Raw genomic sequence first — 22,006 nt, 5'->3', positions numbered from 1 at the left:
ATAAATAATCAAAATTGCTAATATAGAGTAGAATAATTTAAAACTAAAAGATATTTAATATAGAGTAGAATAATTTAAAACTAAAAGATATTTAAATATATAAAATTTTCGTTTTAATATTATGTTTAAAAATGACTTCGGTAGATTAATTTGAATGCTGGTTTATTTTAAATGGTAAATTTTGAAGAATAATTTAAAACTAAAAGATATTTAAATATATAAAATTTTCGTTTTAATATTATGTTTAAAAATGACTTCGGTAGATTAATTTGAATGCTGGTTTAATTTAAATGGTAAATTTTGAAAATCAAAAGCTTTAAATAAACATAGGTAAATTTTGTAATCAAACAATAAATTTCAAGATCCCCGTACGGACAAAAATAGAATATCTAAATTTCCTTAAATGCAAATGTGAATATAATATCTAACTTTCCTTAAATGTAAATATACGTTTTAAAAGACAACCCTTATAAAGTTCGAACATATAAGGAAATTTTGACCAGTGGAGACTGGATTACAAAATGGTTTTTAATTTGTCTGCCAATGAAACTATAGGTTTCTCATTATTATATTTGATTGTGGAGCCAATAACATTTATTCGGAAACAGATCGCTAACGACATGACGGGGAAAAGACAGGCATCAATTTCACAGTAATCGAAGTTGAAATATATTATTATTTTTTAATAATAAACAAAAATCCGAGACAGGAGGGGTCGATTGCTCCGTTACACGTAGCCAAAACAATTGGAAGAGGTGTTAAAAGTGGAGAGGTAGGGCTTGGGAGAGACGAGTCGTCAGGAATCGAAAACGGAACCTTCTGGACAGTCGAGATGCTTCGAGTCGAGGTGCTACGTTGAACCTTTTGAACAAAGACTCTAACCCCTCAAACGGCTGCTCTCGGGACAGGAAGAAAAACAAGATTGGGACGGCTGCTCTCGGGACAGGAAGAAAAAGAAGACTGGGAGTGTCTTTTCTACGCCACAGGGAACTTTGTTTCGGTCGGACTCTAGATTTGGTGAAAGGACAATGTAAGAATCAAATTTCTGTGCCTGTTTTTGTTGCAGTTTTCCATTTCTTACTTTCCGAGTTTTTCTTGAAGTTTTGGCTAAATACAGGACTGGAATTTCACTTTGGAAAAGCTGTTGGAAAAATTTGGTACAGGATGAAATTTCAAGTTTTAGGGAGTTTTACCTCAGTTTGATTAGATCGGTGTCATTTGGTTCAAATGTGCACAGTATGCTGGTTTCTTTTATGGTTTTTGTTTCAAGATTAAGATTTGCTTCACATATTTGTTAATAGAGGCAATCTCTGTTTTAAGCTTTATCCTTTTAACAAAGGCAATATTTGTTTAAAAATTCTTATTTCCTCGGGCGTTTTATTTGGCACGATTTTGTCAGTACCAAAAGTTTAAAGTACGGACTGTGTCAACACCAGGAAATTTAAATTATGCTCGGGCTCTGCATTGAGAATCCATAAAATAATCAAAATCTGGCAGATGTGGATCATTTAAATGTCCATAGAAATGCATTTAGAACAAACGTTAAAAGTATATTTGGGGTATGTATTTTTTTAAATGACGAAGTATAGAAAGTGAAGCGATGACATATAGTTCATCTGGTAGAAGAGACTCGCTTAAAAATTAAAAGTCTAAAGAACTTGACAAAATGTCGCTCAGAATTTATTTCAGATTTCTGATGTCCGAACGAAATTCTAAAGATTGTATGTTCAGTATACAAAATTCTTTGAACGAGTGAAAACAAATAATTTTACAACTAAATATATAAATTTATTATTTTGTAAAATCTGGAATTTTAGTCACAGGACGTTCATATGCTCGAGGAAAATAGGTTCATTTAAAAAGCTCAGACATTTCTTTTCTTGTATCGCAGGTTAAGTCATTTAATTATTTTTCTATGCAGATTTCAAGGAGTTTTGACTCTTGGACTCGGCCGATCCCCTCAAATTTATCTGTCTGTTGGAGTATCCATCTTATCTTTTGCGATGTCCGAAACAACTGAAAATAAATCGCCCGGCTGTTCCCCGTTTCAGACCTTTGAAATGGAAAACAGAACTTCTATAAAGCTTGAGCAGAGTCCATCCCATGCAGAAATGCAAGCCGCTACGGCGATTCCAGCGCAAGGGAACGAAGTGGCTTCCATCAGGAAGCAGGTGAGGAGGAAAAAGAAAGGTGAGGAGGAAAAAGAAAACTGCTGAAGCTGAGTCCCTCGATTGGTTTCCCAAAGGATGGGAAACAGAGATAAAATACTGAGAATCTGGCGCGACAGCAGGTTCAACTGATAAGGTATACTTTAGGGTTGTGATGCCTTTGTAAGAAAACCTAGTTCATAATGGATAAAAAATGTCTCATTTTAATTTACACTAATAAAATGGTTGTTTTCTGTAGTATTATGTCGAAGAAGCTACCTGCTATCGATTCCGATCTAAGCGGGAAGTTAAATCGTACCTAGAATCTGGCAAGAAGCCCAAACCGAAGTCTAGGTTGCTGGGAAGTGTCAAAGATGAAGCATCTGCTGCTCCACCGACAACAAATTCACTGATTTTTAGAACTCCTGATTTAAATGCTCCTCCCCAAAGAGAGGCGGAATTGGAACATGTGAAAGCTCTAACGAAATCAAAACAACAACGTCCTGCTTCAGGTATAGTCTCAAATCTAATGAACGTGGAATTTGTTCTTATCAATGCGTAAGATATTCTTGTGTTTTCTGCAATTTTTAAAAACTTTTTTTTTTGGCACCAGCTTATGGTTTGGTACTTCTTACATGTGTAGATGCTGCGTGTCAATATACATTAGTATTTATGATTTATCTTGATAAGATGTTCAAGTTTAAAAAATGATGCTTGTTTATTTGACAAGATTTGAGCATTTTTTTTCTTGGCGAACACTGAACTTTAGCTGCGTAAAGAAGTTTCAAGCTGTATTTAAGCATAGCTAGAATTAGTTATCATGCCTTTGGGAAATGGGATAGGTCATTGACCTTGATATGTTATCATGCCCTAGGTTTTACTACTCCTTGGAACATCCATAGATACTGGTAATTCATCTCTCCCTCTCTCTTTTATTGTACTCTTGCCAATCTAACCTTCATGTCTTTTCAGCCGGTATATACGTTTAATAAATTAAGTTAGATTAGCGAACTTTATTCGTCTGATTAATTTCTAGCTTTTTTCAGATAAGTCACTAATAGACTAAACTGTAACTAGCTACTATTTGTTTTTCGTGCTCGTAATGTATCTTGTGGATAATTAAAGTCAAAAACAAAAAAGGGGCGACTGATAGACGAATCCAGCCATCACGTTCTCATGGACAAGTATCGTTAGAGCCATCTTCCTATGTTTGTGTTTGTCTCTAAAAGGAGAATTAATGTTATAGAATGTGTTTGTCTTCAACACATTCTTGAGTAGTCTTATTTTTATGTTATTTTGTTGTTGGCGCACATCCCATTAGTGCTGTATCATATTGTATCAAACCAGTATGCCTTAGGCTTCCGGAGCCAATCAAGAAGGAAAAGGGATCCTACGGGCTTCCGCAGCCTTTCACAAACAAGCAGTGGCTCCCTCTACATGGGTCAACGGGGATTTGCTTCCTTTATAACCAATCAGTAGGGATCTGCTCCGTTTACAGGATTTCTTAACCCAGCAACCAGGGATTTATTCCCTCCCCTATAAGAATCTATAGCGTATAGCGTATCTCCCGCTGGAATCAGGTCCCTGAGCTCAAATTTTATGTAATGGGTAGTTCTACTTAGTGAAATGAAAAGCAATATACCATATTAAACATTGACCCCATGCGGTGTTCCTTAACCCTTGAGAATTGAGACAAAACCAGATATACAGAGAGACAAAACCGGATATACAGAAAATTAAATAGCAGTGTAACCACAAACAAGAGACAATAAAATGAAATATGTAAAGATGCCCTTGTACATTTATAATCCAAAGAAGAATACATATTTACATGCCTCTTAAGAGGACAAGTGGACGCTTCCACTGAGGAGGAGAGCGCTTCCACTGAGGAGGAGAGCTCTAGATACACAAGGAGAGCTGCAGAGACAATACTACAAAAATTCCAGTGTTGTATCTCTTTAAATAAGTTTTACGTAGCAACACTAATGGTTAACAACTACATAATGGGTCTTATGCATCCTTCTATAGTGACTAACCATCCACTATTATTCAATGGGCTTTATCTTTACATTGAATATCCATCCACCACTATTCAATGGCTTTATTCAAAGATGATGATTGCATACAACAATTAAGGAACTCGTATGTAGCATGAAGTAGGGAGGTTAGGGTGGAACCTCGCCTTTCAAATTAGTGTTGTCTTCAAGGTTGAATATGAGGAGATTGTTTCCTACCCTTGGAAGTCCCATTATAAAATCCATAATGATGTTAACCCATCTACGTGATGGGACTAGAAGTGGATGCAATGTCCTTGGTGCCTTTACCATCTTCTCGTAGCCACATGTCAGTTTTCATCCCTTCCTAAAAGAAATGGTGTTTAGTTAGTACATATGTTTTATGAAATCTAAAGTGGCCTGTTGTAGGTGATGAAGTAGATTCCTCTAAGATTCTGTTTCGAGGAAGTATTATTTACTGTTAAGTTTAGCTATGTTCTATCTTTAGAGCAAATTTACTTCAATTTTCCATATTAGCTCAATATCAATTCCACATTAGCAATCACATTTAACAAGATAGTAAAATGCAGATAGAACTTAAACATAAATCACAAAAAACAAGCCAAGACAAGAGGACACAAGATGTGGCATGAGCTAGGGACAAACCCCAATGTGGGGAAACCCTTGATCAATTCTTCTTATGTTCTTCAATAGTTCAGCAGAGAGAGAGAAAATAGTTGTTAAAATTGGAAACTAGGACCAAACTCCATGTGGGTCATCTTACTTATGGCAGCTGATATTTTCCTTGGATCCCTCTCATCGAGAGGTGTAGGATTGATCTAAATATCATCTGATTCTGATAAGTATTCATGGAGTTATGAATTTATTTGTGTTATAAGCCAATTCATCAAGGTCGGCCAGCAACCAAATAAACCCCACACGTGCTCAACGTTTTAGTATAAAAGGAGATGACTTGAGAGTTATTTCTGACACACACTTCTATCTTGATTTCTCTCCACTTGTCTTGGGTTTTAGTGGAAGAGAAATCTGGGAGTGGAAGCCCTAGACTTTGGAGGAAAAGAGGTTGCCCTGGATGCAGATAGAAGGCAACCCAGTGGAAGGCAACCCTAGACACAGATGGAAAGAAGCCCTAACATTGTCATAAAGAAGCCCTAACTATGTCCTAAAGGAGCCCTAGATGTTGTCCTAAGGAAGCCTTAGCCACAGTCCTAAGGAAGCCCTAGCTACAGTCCTAGAATACCCTAGGCACATTCATCTAAATGAGGTTTGTTCACACTAGGGTAGGCCGCATTTCATAAGGGAAATTCTAGGCCAGATTTGAGGATGGTTAGGGATTGTTGTGTGCCCTAACGAGTCCCAGAAATTACAACAATAATGAAGTGACAAACAACAATGTTTGTGTGGAGGGTTGGCAACAAAGGAAGTTGGGACAACAACGTCACATGGTGCAGCAAAGGAAGATGGGACAACAAGGTCACATGGTGCAACAAAGGAAGATGGGACAACAAGCAATCACAGGAGCAGTAGTGGCACCAGTGGGATAGTTGCTGACTAGTGCAACAAGCATAGGACAGCGAGGTACATAGTGCTATATAAATGCATGGGTACATAGTGTTGTATAAATGCATGGGACAACAAGGTACATAGTGTTGTATAAATGCATGGGACAATAAGGTACATAGAGCTGTATAAATGCATGGGACAACAAGGTACATAGAGCTGTATAGATGCATGGGACAACAAGGTACATAGAGCTGTATAGATGCATGGGACAACAAGGTACATAGTGTTGTATAATTGCATGAGACAACAAGGTACATAGTGCTGTATATATGCATGCGACAACAAGGTACATAGTGTTGTATAGATACATGGGACAATTGTGACATGGCAACAAAGGTACATGGGACAGTGGCAAGCATGGACAACATGAAAAGCATGGTGTTGCAAGCACATGAGACATGTTGTATGACAACATGGTTATGATACATGAGACAACAGTGCAGCAGTATGATGTGTACAACATGGCCATGAGGTCCAGCATTGTGATGATGGGTGCAGCACGGTGAGGTGCAGAGTGATGACGATATGCAACAAAATGATAGGTGAAAGAGTCACCTTGGAGAATCAGTTGAAGTAACATGTCTTCAACTGATCTCATGTATCATCTTCTTAGAGATGATTTATGCTCTTATCTAGATAAGTCGAAGTGTTGACTTCTGTTGTAAATGTACTATCTATCTCTCTCTCTCTGCTGAACTATTGAAGATCATATAAGAAGAATTGATGAAGGGTTTCCCCACATTGGGGTTTGTCCCTGGCTAGTGCCACATCTTGTGTCCCCTTGTCTTGGCTTGTCTTCTGAAATTTATATTAATGTGATATTTGCAGTTTACTTTAATGATGATGTTGTTGGAAATAATATTGAGAGGGGGCGGGGTGAATCAATATTAGCAAGTCGATAATATTTCATTTCCATAATCAGATTCATATATGCTACTTCAGTTAATGGAACTTACATGTATACGCAACTGTATTTAAGGCAACTAGTGTATATCCTGCAAACTTATGGTTCAGTTAATTTATCATATAATCAATGCATCAGAACCATATAAATAGTAACCAGGTGTAGTAAAATAGAAGAGACAATCACACACACATGAATACAAGATATAAGGTGGAAACCCAATATGGGTGAAAACCACCTGCTGCAATAGACTCTATCTTCTTTTAATAAAAAACTTTTTTTACAATTTTTTTACTGGTGCAGTCTTATACCAGTACGCAGGGTTCTACCTACAAAAGGCTACAACCTTCTCCCATTCTCCAACTTCTCCTGGAAGGGAGCTACAACCTCCTAGCTCTTGTAATAGCTAATATGTTTACTAGTATGTAGGTGTTGGCCTACAGAAGGCTACAATCTTCTCTTCCCTTCCAGGGATCACGTTTCATAAATTTTCAGACTGGATCCATCAATAACATCATTCAAACATCAAATACATCTGCATCAATCAATATCCTTTGCACCAACCACAACTGAATCAATCAATCACTTTTCAGAATGTTGTAACCAAAATACAGTAACCAGAAACAATAACCAAAACCCAAAACACTGTAACAACAACCAAAAGTAGCTAAAACATATTTTATGAGGTATATGCTACTTCAATGTGTTGAACCTGCGTGCATATGTACTTTTCTCAAGGCGAACTTGCATACAAATCTGCAAATCAATTTTAAGATGTATACGTTGTTTTGATATGCATAACCAGCGTGTATACGTGCCTTTTCTAAGGTGAACCTGCGTACATATCTATAAATGATGATTTAAACTTTACAACAATTCCAGACTTCAGTTATACCCAAATCATCATATTTATAGTCTACAACATGCGCCAGTTATTTAGATAAAAGATCAAAACACACAAAGATACTTCACTTTAAGCTTTAAGATCTTGACCCATCATTAGATCTTATCCTTCCTCAAGCGCTAAGGTTCATCCTTGATTCAGATCTAGTTGTGCAACATAACCCAATAACCTGTATTCTAGATCTCGCTCTTCATTAGATATTCAATACATGAGTGCCTTTGCTTAATGATCTTCTCATCCTTTTATAGTCTTAGGCCTTACTCAATACCATGGACCAAAACCACTTAGAACCAATACCTTGGACCAAATACCTGGGGTCAACACTTCGGACAGGATACCTTAGACCAATACCATGGATCAAAATACCATGGACCAAATACCACAGACCAAAACTAAGTTTTCCAACATGTACGCGCCTTTCCTTCCGTGAAAGTGCGTGTGTACGCAAGACGCGCCTTTTGGTATGCGAACACGCGTGTACATGCGACTTGGTCAATGAGGAACCTGCGTATACCTCTCTTTCTTCATTCTGGGAGTCTTAACTATCATTTGTCATCTGAGTGAGTTGCCATCAAGGACAACACCTGTGTCATAGTGCCAAATCTGTGTCATAATGCCAACAATCTCCCCCTTTGGATTTGATGGAAACCCCAAGTCACTCTCCCCCTTCGTCATCAAGGGCAAAGGGTTATGCTCCCCCTGAGTACATGTTGAATGCTTTGAAATGCTGAAGAGTGTTGATTGAGATCCATGCTCGAGTCCATGCTCCCACTGAAAATAAGCAAGGTCTACAAAAATATGTTCTAAAAGAAGAACATGAATCAATACATCATAAATGACCTTCCTATCACCAATGACTCATACATACATCCATCTCCCAACGAAGAGGGGATATACCAAGTTTGACTCATCCACCCAACCAAATGGGGATATACCAAATGTTTATACATGTCAAAACAAGAACATTAAATCATCCATCCCATGCATAGTCGGGAACCAAAATAGGTCGTTTCATGACCTTGACATTAAAAGATATACATGACATAGAGACCAAATATCTGACACAAGACCATGATAGTTATTGAAGCAACATTTTTCAATCACCATCTAGACCAACAACCATGATCTCCCCCTGAACATGTTCCTCCTGCATAAAAAACAATTGTGAATTTGTACCAAAATCTTCTAAGACAATGCCAACAATGCATTATTAGAAGTATATGCTCCCCCTATTCCAGATGATCACTGTCGAACCCATATCAGACTCCTTTCATCCTGAGTCTAGCCCACTTTTTTTCTTCAAACCAACATATACGCGACTGTATCCACGGAAACCAGCGTATGTATGTGGATATGCTTCATGGAACTCGCGTATAACCGCTTTTCTTTGAAACGGATAAATTTTAACCGTAAGATGATGCATCAACTATTTCCAGCTTCTGTCTGAGATATTCGAATGTCTCTCTAGGCAGTGGTTTGGTGAATATATCAACAACTTGTTCTTTGGAGGCAACATACTCCAATTTGACCTTTTGTTCAAGCACTTGTTCATGTAGAAAATGATATTTGATGGGTATGTGCTTGGTCTTGGAATGCATGACTGGATTCTTTGAAATACTGATTGCACTTGTATTATCACATAGAATGGAGATGGGTGGAGTACATGTGATCTTAATGTCTTACAATGTTTGCATCATCCAAAGGAGTTGTGTGCAGCAAAATGCAGCAGCCACATATTCTGCTTCAGCTGTAGATAATGCAATTGAACTTTGCTTCTTGCTGAATCAAGATACTAATCTGGAACCCATATAGAATGCACCACAACTAGTGCTTTTTCTGTCATCAACGCTTCCTGCCCAATCTGCATTTGTATATGCATGAAGTGTAAGATCTGTATCTCTAGGATACCATAAACCAAAATTCTGTGTTCCTTGAAGATATTTGAAAATCCTTTTGACTGCCTGAAGGTGTGATTCCTTTGGCTTGGCTTGGAATCTTCCAACTTTTCTCACTGCATGCATGATGTCTGGTTGGGTACCTATTAGATAAAGCAGACTACTAATCATGGATCTACAGGTTGGTTGATGTACTGCTGCTAATTTATCATTTGAGCTGAGACTACATCCTATTACCATAGGGGTACATATTGGTTTAGAATCTTCCATGCCATATTTTTTTAAGATCTTCTTGAGATACTTGGTTTGTGACAGAAAAATACCATATTTCTTTTGTTAAACTTGTAGACCAAGAAAATATGTGAGCTCACCAAGAAGGGACATTTCAAATTCTTGCTGCATTACCAAAGCAAATTTTTTACTCATGGCTTGTTCATTGTTACCAAAAATGATATCATCAACATACACAACAAGTATTAGAAATTTATTATTATCAATCTTTGTATATAGATTGCTATCAGTTGATCCTTTTGAAAAACCTTGTTGATGGAGATATTTGTCAAGATGATAATACCAAGCCCTTGGAGTTTGTTTTATACCATATAGAGCCTTCTTGAGTATGCGTACAAGTTTTGGATCATTTCCAAGAATGAATCCATCTGGTTGCTCAATATATACTTCTTCTTCTAAGTCCCCATTAAGAAAAACATATTTTATATCCATTTGGTATACTTTGAATTTCTGAAAACTGGAAAGAGCAAAGAACATTCTTATGGCTTCAAGTCTTGCAACAGGTGCAGAAGTTTGTTCAAAATCTATACCTTCTTGTTGAGCATACCCTTTACAAACAAGTATGGCCTTGTTTCTAATAACTTCTCCATTTTCATTCAGCTTTTTTTTTAATATCCATTTGGTTCCTATGATATTCTTATCATGAGGTTTAGGAACTAATTCCCAGGTATTATTATTTTCAATCTACTCGAGCTCTTCACTCATGGCCTTGATCCAACATTCATCTTTGCATGCTTCATTTACATTTTGAGGTTCGATGGAGGAAAGCAATGCTAGATAGCTTGAAGCTTCTGTAATAGTTCTTCTTGTCTGCACACCTGCCTCTTTCTGTCCCAAAATTTGAGTCGCTGGATGATTTTTCTTAACATACCTGGATGGAGTCTTTTCTTCTACTGTTATCTGTTCTTCTGGTGCTTCATTGGATTCTTCTTTAGAATTAGTCTGATTTGATGTGGAAGGATAATCCTCATTTTCTCCACAATCTTCGGTTTTTACCTGCTTTGGATTTTTGCCTTCTTCATCAACCACAACATCAATACTTTCAATAATTTTCCCAAGTCTTTTATTATAACACTTATATCCTTTACTTCGAGAAGAGTAACCAAGGAGAATGCCTTCATCTACTCTGGGTTCAAACTTGCCAAGTTTTTCATCAGTCCTTTTTATGTAACATTTTCTTCCAATTTTTTTTTAGTATTTTACAGTAGGAGTCTTACCATACCAAAGTTCGTGTGGAGTTTGAGTGATGTTTACCCGAACATTTGCTTTGTTGAGAATAGTGAAGGCAATGAATGCAACTTCACCCCAGAAGGTTGCAGGAGTTCCAGACTCATCTAGCATAGCACGAGCCATTTGTTGAACAGTTATGTTCATCCTTTCTACCACTCCATTTTGCCGAGGAGTCCTTGCAGTGGAGAATTTCCTTTTTATTCCATGTTCTTTACAAAAGTCAAAGAATTCATCCGAGGTAACCCTCCTCGATTAGATCTGAGACATTTGATTTTGCGATCTGATTCATTTTCAACCAGGGCTTTGAAGGCTTTGAATTTTTCAAATGCTTCATCTTTATGCTTTATAAGCCGTATCCAACACATTCCGGAAAAATCATCAATGGACAATATAAAGTATTCCTCTCCACAAGGTGACTTTTTCCTTGATGGACCACATAAATCAGTATGAACAAGTTCAAGAGGCTTACTAGCTGATCCTTCCTTTTTAGAGAATTGCGACTTGATTTGCTTACCAAATTGACATGATTTTCATATTGTATTTTATAGAATGCTTATATCAGGAAGATCATGAACAACTTGGAATTGCTTGCTTTTCTTATTTGAGAGAAGCTTAGATGCCCCAATCTTCTGTGCCATAGCCAGTGTTCATCATTTTTGCTTAGATAGAACTGTTGTTGTCCTCCCTTGAGTATATATAAGTTGTTTGGAGTTCTTATACCTTTGATCACGGTTTCTCCTGTATCAAGCTCACGAACAACACATCCATTTCATCGAAATACTACTTCATTTCCTTGATCACACATTTGACTGACACTCAACAGGTTATGCTTTAGGCCATCAACATACATAACATTCCTAGCTTTAACTTTTTCTTTTAAAAGAACAAAGCCTTTACCTTTTATGACAACACGAGTGTCATTTCCAAATGAGACCTTCTTTTCCTTTTCTAAGGTATTATATGATTGAAGTTTCTCTTTATCACTTGTCATGTGTTTCGAGCATCCACTATCGATGTACCACTGATTTTCTTTTCCTTCTGCATACAGGGCTATACCACATCTTTCTGTTTGTGCTTCTTTCTTTTTCCATATTTTTGGATTTAATGCAGTTTTCTCCTTCTGAGATGTTTGCTGAAATTTACTCCTACATTCAGATTCTTCATGACCAAAGTTGTTGCAGATAGGGCATTCTATTTCATTTTCAAGAAGAGAAAAGTTATTCTAGGTCTGTTTCATGATCCCCGTCACATTTCTTTGATTTTGTGCTTCTCTAGTCATGATGGTCTTTTAAGCAACACGTTGAGCAGCTTTGTGTCCAAAGTTATGACATGAAAAACATTGGCCATTAAAGAAGTTCTTGCGATCATCGAATCTACTGACCTGGTGATTGTAATTGCAATTGATATTCATTCTTGAGGCAGATTGAGAATGATTTACCTGGGGTTTGTAGCTTCTGTTCATCCTTGAAGTAAATTGAGCCTGATTTACCTGGTGATCTACTTTATGCCTTTGTTGTCGATTGTCAAACTGTTCACTGCTCTTTGCTGCATCAAGATAGATTTTAGTGGAGGTTGATGGCTTCTATGCTTGGGATGCTTCTTCATTGTATCCAAGCCCTATCTTTATCATAAGAGAATGCTACACTTAGATAATTTCATTTAAAGTTTCTGATCCTTTAGCAAATCTAAGATTGAGAGCTTTTGTTTTCTCAATATCCTTTCTTAGACCCACAATTTCACATTCTAGATTTTCATTGTGTTTTTCTCTTTCAGCAAGTTGGAATGTCAGAGTATCTATAATCATATTCTTTTCTTCTAAACAGACTTTGAGTTTAGAGATTTCTTCATAAAGGTCATCTTCATCTAAAGCATCCAAGAAATCATCATCTTCAAAATCCATTAGAAGTCTATAGTCATTACTATTTTTATCTTCATCACTATTTGATAAACCATCACTATCTTCATGAGTATAGTAGCTCTTCTTACTTACACTTTGTTTTCTATTCCATTTTGTTGATTCCTTACCTTTATCAAGCTTATCTTTATGAGGACATTTGGTAGCATAATGACTGACTCTTCCACAAGCAAAACATTTGAAAGGTATTTTACCTCTGAATTTCTTGGAACCTCGTTGAAGGTTCTTGAAAAAGATTGCTTTTTCTTATCCTTCTGAAATATGTCTTGATTCATGGAATTCTTCTCTTCCTGAAGCTTTGAATGCGGCTTCTCTCATATCTGATGGACCTCCTTTTCTCATTTCGAAAGCAGTTAAGATTCCGTGCAGCTGTGTCATAGTAATAGTCTGAAGATCCTGCTTTTCTTCTATGGCAGATACTTTTGATTCAAACTTAGTAGACAAGGATCTTAAAGCCTTTTCAACTAAAGTAACATCTTTTATCTCTTCACCCAAGTTCTTCATGCAATTAACAATCTCATCTATGCGTAAGAAGTAACTAGCGATACTTTCCTCATTGTGCAATTTGAGAGTTTCATATTGAATTCTGAGAGATTGCAGTTTTGCGCGTTTTACCTGATTGTCTCCTTTATAGATTATAACAATCTTGTCCCATATTTATTTGGCAGTTTTGAGCTGCATAACTTTGACAAATTCTGATTGTGATAGACTCCCTAATAATGTATTCACATCCTTGGCATTGGTTTCATATTGATTCTTACCTGCTGTATCTGTAGGAATCGCTGATGGAAATGTATATCCTCCTTCCACGATTTCCCAAACATCTATTCCAAGAGATTGAAGATAGGTTGTAGTCCTTACCTTCCAATAAACAAAGTTTCTCCCATCAAATATTGGTGGTTTAATGGATCCCTCTCTTTCGTAGTTACTCATGATGATAGATCTTCCTTCAAGCGATCAAGCTTCTTCTGAAGGACCTGGCTTTGGTACCAATTGTTGGAAATAATACTGGGGGGGGGGGGGTGAATCAGTATTAGCAAGTCAATAATATTTCATTTCCATAATCAGATTCATATACACTACTTCAATTAATGGAACGTGAGTGTATATGCAACTGTATTTAAGGCAACTAGCGTATACCTGCAAACTTATGATTCAGTTAATTTATCATATGTTGATCTTTACTCAGTGCATTAGAACCATATAAACAATAACCAGGTGCAGTAAAATAGAACAGACAATCACGCACACATGAAGACAAGATATAAGGTGGAAACCCAATGTGGGCGAAAACCACTTGTTGCAATCGTCTTTATCTTCTTTTAATAAGAAACTTATTTTTACAATTTTTGTACTGGTGCAGTCTTATACCAGTACACAAGCTTCTACCTGCAGAAGGCTACAACCTTCTCTCATTCTCCAACTTCTCCTGGAAGGGAGCTACAACCCCCTAGCTCTTATACTAGCTGATATGTTTACTAGTATGTAGGTGCCAGCCTACAAAAGGCTACAACCTTCTGTTTTCTTCCACGGACCACGTTTCATAAATTTTCAGATTGGATCCATCAATAACATCATTCAAACATCAAATACATCTCTGCATCAATCAATCTCCTTTGCACCAACCACAACTGAATCAATCAATCACTTTTTAGAATGCTACAACCAAAACACAGTAACCAGAAACAATAACTAGAACCCAGAACACTGTAACAACAACCGGAAGTAACTAAAGTATACTTTATGAGGTATACGCTACTTCAATGTGTCGAACCTGTGTGCATACACTTTTCTCAAGGCGAACTTGCGTACAGATCTGCAAATCAATTTTAAGATGTATACGCTGTTTTGATATGAAAAACCAGCATGTATACACGCCTTTTCTAAGGTGAACTTGCGTACAGATCTATAAATGATGATTTAAACTTTACAACAATTCTAGACTTTAGTTATACCCAGATAATCATATTTATAGTCTACAACATGCGCTAGTTATTCAGATAAAAGATCAAAACACACAAAGACACTTCACTTCAAGATTTAAGATCTTGAACCATCATTAGATCTTATCCTTCCTCAAGCGCTAAGGTTCATCCTTGATTCAGATCCAGCTGTGCAACATAACCCAATAACCTGTATTCTAGATCTTGCTCTTCATTGGATATTCGATACATGAGTGCCTTTACTTAATGATCTTCTCCTCCTTTTATAGTCTTAGGCCTTACTCAATACCATGGACCAAAACCACTTAGAACCAATACCTTGGACCAAATACTTGGGGTCAACACTTCGGATAGGATACCTTGGACCAATACCATGGATCAAAATACCATGGACCAAATACCATGGGCCAAAACTAATTTTTCCAACATGTACGTGCCTTTCCTTCCGTGAAAGTGCGTGTGTACACAATACGCGCCTTTTGGTCTACGAACCCACGTGTACACACGCCTTGGTCAATGATGAACCTGCGTATACCTCTCTTTCTTCATTCTGAGAGTCTGAACTGTGATCTGTCATCTGAGTGAGTTGCCATCAAGGACAACACCTGTGTCATAGTGCCAAATCTATGTTATAATGCCCATAGATGTGATTGCTAATCTAGAAAAGGTATTGAGCTAACTGTGAAAATTGAAATAAATTTCTCTAGCATAGAACATACCTAAACTTAACATGGTATCAGAGCTGAGGTGAAGACAAAGCCCAAGCAAGAGGGAAAAAGAAATCACTGAAGATAGTTGGGAAAGGACAAAAGGATCAATAGATTCCTCATCCCTCTTCTAATTCACCAAGGGTGAATTCAAAGTAAAGAATATTATCAGAATGGCACAGCGGAAGTTTCTGATGGCCTACCTAAAGATTACTTCAAAGGGAAGTTTGGATCTAAGGAAAGGCTGATGCCTTGGTTGTAATAAGTTCGTCCATTATGCGAAGGAGTGTCCGAGGTAAGGACACATCACTTGATGATGATAACAATCATTCCAAGGACATCTTCAATGATCATAGGAATAACAGGTGATGCAGGTCATCAAGGAAATGGTCAACTCTTTAGAGAAAGAAAGGAACCCCAGGTATGAAAAATCAAATGTTGTTTCTGATAAGATAAAGAAGCATTATCTTTTATTGGCCCTCCCCTTCAGATTCTTTTGGAATCTGGCTTATTAATTGTAGTGCTTCAAGGAACCTCATTGGATAGAAGGGTGCTCTCTCGAATTTGGTAGAGATGGAAACAACCATGGAATTATACTTGGAGTGGATGCCACCAATCCTGGAAAGGGTGTAGGAAATGTTACCCCTCAATTGAATGATGGTAACTCAATTCATTTACAAAATCTCTTTTATGTACCTGATCGCAAGAAGAACATGGTGTCCTTTTCGGCAATGGAAGTCAAAGGTTTCAGGGTGGCATTCATCGATGGAAAGGTACGTGTTTGAAAATAGAATTTTCAAAGATGCTTTTACTCATGGGTTCAGGGTTGGAAATTTGTATCAAGTTGCAGGATGGTCCATTGGGGATCATGTCAATTGACATATCTCATCTATAACATTGGAGGTCTACTTATGGGACCCTACCTGATGTGAGTCAGACAAGGATGCCTGAATTCAAGAAGAGCATGAAGGTACATGTCCAAGATGTACCGAAGGAAAATCTTACAAGGGGACCATTCCCCTCATGTAGCAGGCCCACAGGTTTGGAACAACTCGAGGAGTTTGAGATTCATGATCGGGAATCTCATGTGTACAGGTGGAAGAAATCCCTCTATGGCTTGAAGCTAACCACACCAGGTTTGATAGGAGAGGATTGAAAGCTGTCAGATGAAGCTGAGATTCACTAAGAGTGAAGCCGATCCAAACCATTGTTTAAAGTTTGTGGATGATAGACCTATCATACCGACACCTTTTAAGGATGACCTATTTCTGATAGGTGCAAACCCTCTCACTTGCAGAAGTAAGAGGGAGTTGGATTCCAGATGTGAAATGGTAAACTGCAAGCCAGTGACTACCTCGAGGATATTAACTTTCAGAAGTTATATGGTGGTGATGATGAACCATATTTGGGAAATGACTCTGAGTTTCATAAACTCATTTGCATTGATGTTCTTGGTGAACTTCCGTTTGGATATATGTTTTGTAGTTAGCATGGTGAGATCATATTTGGTTGAGCCTCACTAGATTGGTGCCAAAAATATTCTGAGATATCTTCGGGGCACAATCTCTCATGGATTGAGATACACTACCAGAAATATGAAGCTGCATGATTATTCGAATGTTGACTGGGTAGACAGTGTGGAGGATCACTAGAGCACTTCTCAGTGCTGGTTCTCTTTGAATTCTACTTCCATATCATGGATGAGTAAGAAGCAGAAGTCGGTTGCTATCAACACCACCGAGACCGAATACATAGCTACAAGTATGATCTAGTGTGAAGCTGCCTAGTTGTGGAAGCTCTCAGTGAGTTGTTTGTACACATGATGAATACCACTGTGATTCTCTGTGACAACCAGGGGGGGTTCGATTGTTGAGGAATCTTGTATTCGATGATTGCTCCAGTAGATAGACATCAGATACTACCTTATCTCATAGTTTTCAAAACCGTTTTGAAAAACCGGTTACCAGTCTAACTGACCGGTTAGCAAGGCTGCCGGTCTAAACCGGCCAAAAAACCTGGTTGGGAAGGCCATTTTGCCAATTTTTTTCCCTAACCGGCGAAAACCGGCTGATTTAGGATGGAACCAGCCGATTTGTATCAAACCGGCCGGTTCCGTCTTAAACCGGCTGGTTTTAGGCACGCCCACCGTAACTTGCAAAAAGCATATTTCTGATTGTGGTTTAGGGGTTTTAGGGGGAAACTAAGGGTGTTTTCCCTCCAAAAACACCCTCTCCAAGCCTATAAGAGGCCCCTCTCACTCTCATTTGTCTCACACAACTGATTTGGAGTGTTTGTGAGTTTGTTTGTGAGCTTGGAGAGTGTTGAGTTTTTGCTGAAGTAGTCATCTTGGAGTTGGAGTTGGAGTTGGAGTTTCTGCCAACATTGCCTCTTCTAATCCCACTTCCTCCCAGCCAAGTTCTCAACCCACTTTGGATCAACATTAGAAAAGACAATGCAAAGAAACTTCTCATCAATACATTGCTAGATGGTGGTATGATTAAGATATCCCATTTAATGCTGCTCGCTCACCTTATTACCAAGCTATGTGGGACTCTGTTATAGCTGCAGGAAAGGGCTTCAAAGGCCCTAGTTTGCATGACTTGAGGGGAGCTCTTTTGCAAAAAGAGATATCTTCCATTGATGATTATTTGGTTGAGTTTAAAGATTCATGGCTCAAAACAGGTTGTTCCATTATGTCAGATGGATGGACCGATGGAAAGAACCACACTATCATTAATTTCCTTGTTTCTTGCCCTCAAGGAACCATGTTTTTGAAATCAGTTGATGCATCTGATAAGGTAAAGGATGCAACCCTTCTATTTGAGCTTTTGGATAACATTATTTAGGAAATTAGGGAGCAGCATGTTGTGCAGGTCATCACTGATAATGCCTCAAACTATGTTCTTGCTGGAAAGATGCTTGAGACCAAATATAAGACCATATTTTGGAATCCATGTGCTGCACATTGCATAGACCTCATGCTTGAGGATATAGGCAAAGTGGAGTGGGTAAAAAACACTATAGAGCATGCCATGTGCATTACAAAATACATTTACAACCACTCATGGGTATTGAGCCTAATGAGGAAACACACTGGGGAAAAAGAGCTTGTTAGGCCTGCAATTACAAGATTTGCAACTCACTTCCTCACGTTGCAATGTCTCAATGGTCAACATAAAAACTTGCAGAAAATGTTTTGCTCTGAAGAATGGTTTGAATCTCGGTGGGCTCGTCGACTAGATGGAAAAGAAACCAAAAAGAAAGTGTTAAACACTTATTTTTGGAAAAGGTCTCTAGAGCTTGTGAAAATTACCAAGCCCCTTGTTAAGGTGCTAAGGTTGGTGGATGGGGAAAAATTGGCCATGGGCTACATTTTTGAGGCTATGGATTAGGCAAAGGAGCAGATACGGGCAGCTTACAAGGACAGGTTAGCTAAATATGGCCGTATATGGGAGATCATTGATAATAGATGGAACAATCAACTCCATCATCCTATACATGCAGCTGGGTATTTTTTGAACCCAAAGTATCACTATAAAAATCGGCTAGGAGATCTGCATGATGGGGAGGTCAGAGCTAGATTGATTGATTGCTTGGAGCGCATGGTCCATAGCCATGTAGACCAGTTGGAAATACATACACAACTTATTGTTTTCAATATGGCAGGTGGTACTTTTGGCAAAGATGGCAAGAGATGTGGACCAACCAGGTAAGCAATTCCAATTTCCATTTTGTTTTTCTTTTCAAGTTAAAATTGTTTACGTTCTTTACAATTCAAATTATAAACTAAGTTACTAATTAATGTCTTTTTCTTTGCAGCACATTGGTGGGAGTCATTTGGTGGCCAGTGTCCTCAATTGCAAAGGTTTGCAATTAGAGTCCTCAGTCAAACTTGCAGTGCTTCAGGTTGTGAGCACAATTGGTCTGTTTTTGAGCGCATATACACGAAGAAGCGAAAATGTTTGGAACAAAAATGGTTAAATGATCTTGTTTTCGTGCAATACAACCTTCGACTAAGGAGGAACCAAATGATGAGCAAAACACCTGATCTAGATCCCATTGTGTTGGATGATATTGATCCAACATTAGAATGGGTGGAGGAGACTGAAGATCCTGTGTTTGAGGCTGATTTTGATATCGACATGGATTTAGCGGAGGATGAAGTAGATTATGTGGTGGCATCAAAACCAGGATCAATAGCAGCATCAAGGAAAGGCAAAGAACCAACGCAAGGCACTAGTCCTGCAGGTCGAGAAACTCGTGCTTCCATTAGGTCGACTTCTATTGTCATTGGTGGCATTGATACTGAGGTTGCAAATCAGGTTGAGGCATCCTCAGACCTGACCCAGATGATGTCTATGTAGCTCCTGATGATGATCCTGTGTCTAGTACTGGTGATGACCTTGATGATTGATCATGTGTACACTGTAGACTTGTAGTAGGACTATAGGCCAATGGCCTCATAGCATGCAACATTGTTTTTGGACTTTATAGGCCATTTAGAGCCTCATTTCTTATGCATTTTGCTATTTTGTCGATGATATGTATTGCACTCGGTGCCATTTTGATATATTCACCTTTACATGGTATATAAATGAGCAAACTTTGCATATTTTGTCTCTATTGGCTTGGAATCATGGTTTTACATCTTAAAAATAGTTTTGTTTCATTAAAAATTAATTATTTAATGTTTTTCTTTAAACCGGTTCGTTTAGACCAAACCAGTCCCAGTTAGACCAGTTCCAGTCAGTAAACCGGTTCATTAGGTGGACCGATCCGGTCACTGGTTGCGGTTTTGAAAACTATGCCTTATCTGGGATATGGTAGGTTGATGAGCGAGGAGGCTCCATCGCATTGAGACTAATGTACAGGTCGTAGACATTTTGTCATAGTCCCGGGGAAAGGTCAAATTTGTGACTTTCCCAAATGACTTGGAGTTGTTGAGAGACCTTCGTATAAGGGTCTTGCATGTTGCATGCATTGAGCTCTGGGAGCTCTGGGGGCTTGGGGTACTTACTGGAGCGACATACGACCACATGGCAACTCACCCTCCCTTGGTGGTGCGCTGCATACAGGGTGAAAGGTTCAACCTTCCCTTGTGATACCCCGTGACGACTTTGGGATAGGATGATTAGTTCTCTTGTGGGCCAGGATTATTATTTCTCCTGTGGCGACTGTTGGACAGGATGATTCGTTCTCCTATGGGACAGGATGATTAGTTCTCTTGTCGAGGCATCCTACCCATGCAGTCTGGGACTCATGGGAAGTACCTCTCATCTGATCAATGAGCAAGGAAATGGGGTTAGGGACCATAGTAGTATTATCGATGGCCGCATCGTTGTATCTACTATACTCCCTATGCTAGGATGACCCCCATTGATATGGGATCAATGAAATTGATCTAGGATCAGTATGAGTGGTTTGAGACACTCTCTTGTGATATTGATTCGGGACCAATAAAACTAACTTCGGGTCAGTAAGAGTGATATACACACTCTCTTTAGATGAAACTGACTTCGGGTCAGTAGAGAATGGTATGAGACATTCTCGATCAATTCTTCTTCTTCATGGTTCAGTAGAGCAGAGCAGATATTAGCAGAGCAGAGCAGTGCAAGGCACTGATGGCAGAGATAGTACAATAAAACATATGGATCAACGGATGGAGTCCTCCCTAGTTGAGAGGGAGTGTTAAAATTGGAAACTAGGGCCAAAATCCATGTGGGTCATCTTACTTATGGCAACTGATATTTTTCTTGGATCCCTCTCATTGAGAGGTGTAGGATTGATCTAAAGATCATCTGATTCCGATAAGTATTCATGGAGCTATGAATTTATTTGTGTTATAAGCCAATTCATCAAGGTAGGCCAGCAACCAAATAAACCCCACATGTGCTCAACGTTTTAGTACAAACAGAACTGACTTGAGAGTCATTTATGACACACACTTCTATCTTGATTTCTCTCCACTTATCTTGGGTTTTAGTGGAAGAGAAATCTAGGAGTGGAAGCCCTAAACGTTGGAGGAAAAGAGGCTGCCCTAGACACAGATAGAAGGCATCCCTAGATGTATATGGAAAGAAGCCCCAACATTGTCCTAAAGAAGCCCTAATGTTGTCCTAAAGAAGCCCTAGATGCTGTCCTAAGGAAGCCCTAGCCGCAGTCCTAAGGAAGCCCCAAATGTAGTCCTAGAATACCCTAGATGCAGTCATCTAAATGAGGTTTGTTCACACTAGGGTAGGCCACATTTCACAAGGGAAATTCTGGACTAGATTTGAGGATGGTTAGGGGTTCTTGTGTGCCCTAACTAGTCCCAGAAATTACAGCAGTAATGAAGTGACAAACAACAACGTTTGTATGGAGGGTTGGAAGCAAAGGAAGATGGGAAAGTAAGGTCACACGGTGCAACAAAGGAAGATGGGACATCAAGGTCACATTGTGCAACAAAGGAAGATGGGATAGGAAGGTCACATGATGCTGCAAACACAAATGGGA

General features: G+C 38.5%; 1 protein-coding gene across 6 annotated transcripts in view; it reads left to right on the top strand.

The window, feature by feature from the left end:
• The first annotated feature begins 758 nt into the window (after window positions 1-758).
• The window catches only part of LOC149247432 (uncharacterized), a 91,687-nt gene continuing 70,439 nt past the window's right edge, over window positions 759-22,006 (top strand). Inside the window, exons 1-3 of one of the 6 annotated variants that reach the window (XM_089458212.1) lie at window positions 759-1,030; window positions 1,922-2,304; window positions 2,407-2,659. The gene's annotated coding sequence lies outside the window, so the exon portion shown is untranslated. Of the gene's footprint in view, window positions 1,031-1,891; window positions 2,305-2,406; window positions 2,660-22,006 lie in introns of all 6 variants that reach the window. The other 5 variants (XM_089458210.1, XM_089458207.1, XM_089458208.1 and 2 more) reach the window with 5 other exon arrangements.

The sequence above is a fragment of the Pinus tabuliformis genome, chromosome 7 (assembly GCF_031772625.1).
Source record: "Pinus tabuliformis cultivar Carrire ecotype Pingquan chromosome 7, CPIR1, whole genome shotgun sequence".
In the NCBI taxonomy this organism is placed as follows: domain Eukaryota; kingdom Viridiplantae; phylum Streptophyta; class Pinopsida; order Pinales; family Pinaceae; genus Pinus; species Pinus tabuliformis.
Note: the sequence above shows the minus strand (reverse complement) of the source record. Positions and strands in the feature narration are given on the sequence as shown.